Source organism: Belonocnema kinseyi, chromosome 7 (genome assembly GCF_010883055.1).
Source record: "Belonocnema kinseyi isolate 2016_QV_RU_SX_M_011 chromosome 7, B_treatae_v1, whole genome shotgun sequence".
Taxonomy (NCBI): Eukaryota; Metazoa; Arthropoda; class Insecta; order Hymenoptera; family Cynipidae; genus Belonocnema; species Belonocnema kinseyi.
Genome location: NC_046663.1, coordinates 70,932,714 through 70,934,488, shown reverse-complemented (window position 1 = coordinate 70,934,488; position 1,775 = coordinate 70,932,714). Strand labels below are relative to the sequence as shown.

Here is a 1,775-nt window from a genome sequence, read left to right as displayed (position 1 = left end):
CTTGGTACAGGGACCCTCTATCCGCAACCCGAGGACGCGTTCGGTGGCTTTGTCATAGGCCCTTCGGTTTGATTCTAGAGGAATCAAAACCGAACCGAATTAGCAGAGGCTAATATATATATATGTGAGACGTGGTTGTGGCTGAAATTTTACCGCGATTTCGCTGGAAGCGGGTGCAATTTTCCAGATTAGCACCCGCTTCCGGTGAAATCCTGCGGTTGTCCTCATGACAAATTTTTAATTATATATATATTTAAATAAAAAACAAGGGTGAATTTATTTGACTAAGAGAACGATTTGGTGAACATGTCCGTTGAAATTTCTCAAATGTGATTTTTTCTAAATTAATTCTTATTTAACTGTTCTTTAAGAATAACAATAAAATACTTTTACCTTCGAAATACAAATAAAAACAAATAAAACAATTATAATCGTAACATTCCAAGTTTAAATTTGTCACTCTGAATTGTGTGTGTGACGATTTGTCCCGGTCTCAAGTCCAGCTCAATATTTAGAACAACCTTCATTTTTTTGAAATTGTAATTTTTCGGTTGTAACTTACCGGGCAATCATTTTATTCTTTGAAAGATTTTCTACAAATCTTATTAAAAATGTTTATATTCTTATTCAAAGTGAGAAGGTATTAGTTTTTAATGAAAAATAACTTTTTCGGATTTTATCAAATGTCGACATTTTGAAGCCCCTTGAGTCAGAAAAACAACTTTTTACGTGGCGGCCTGTTTGTCTGTCCGGTGTCGTCGTTGTTGTAGTTGTCTGTATACCGGATAACTGTTCCGATTGGATTGGGCTTTGACACACTGTTCGAAAGACCAAAAAGAAAGATCGAGTTCGTTAAACAGCCATTTTTGATAAAAATTCAAAAAGTTGATGCTTTTTAAAAATGTTTAAGACCAATTTTTTTTTAAATTTGAAAATTCTATCCACAGCCATTTATGGTACAAAAAAATATGAACAATTTATCCTGACAACTTTTTTGGATAAAATCAAAGTTACCAAAGTTAAAGGATTATAAAAATTCAAAAAACCAAACGAAAATGGACATTTGAAGCAAAAAAAGCTTGATATGGAAAAAAGTCAAGAGGCGAAAAACGCTACTTTTTCAAGGCCCCATGATTATTTTATCAAATTCTCATCCATAATGAGAAGAGTTTTATGCGAAAAATGACTTCCGCAAATTTCATGAAATTTCGACGTTTTGAGGCTCCTTGAATCAGAAAAACAAGCTTTTACATCGGTATCCGTCTGTCTCTCTGGCGTCTACGTCGTCGTTGTTATTGATGTTGTCTTTGTCTGTATATCGTATAACTTTCGAAATAATAGTCGGATTGGATTTTGCTTTGACAGACAGATTTTTTATTTTAAGAATTGTATGTAAAAATTGTACTATTTTTATTTTTATAACAAATATTTATCTTCAATTAAATTGTTGCAATAAAAGTGTTTCGAAGAGATTTTTATAAAAATCTTTCGGGGAATAAAATTCGTATTTATAGGTCGACAAATGTTTGTTTTCTTTACCAAATTTGGCTTTCGTCTAAATTTTTCCAGTTGTTTTTACTATAGTACAATTTACGATTGTATCTCGGGCGAAGAAATCCATTCTATTGTTTGACAAATATTCTTTGTAAATTAATATTTTTCACAGAAAATTGCCCCGAGTGACCTTCAATTATAATTTTATAAACGTGAAAAAACCACATTTCAATTATTTCTATGAAAAACACAATCCCTAAATAACAGAACGAAATCGGAAA

At 31.8% G+C, this 1,775-nt stretch overlaps 1 protein-coding gene across 2 annotated transcripts in view; it reads right to left on the bottom strand.

Moving 5' to 3' along the window:
- LOC117176319 (ADP-ribose pyrophosphatase, mitochondrial) overlaps positions 1–1,775 on the bottom strand; it is an 11,173-nt gene that overhangs the window by 2,022 nt on the left and 7,376 nt on the right. The window lies entirely within an intron of this gene.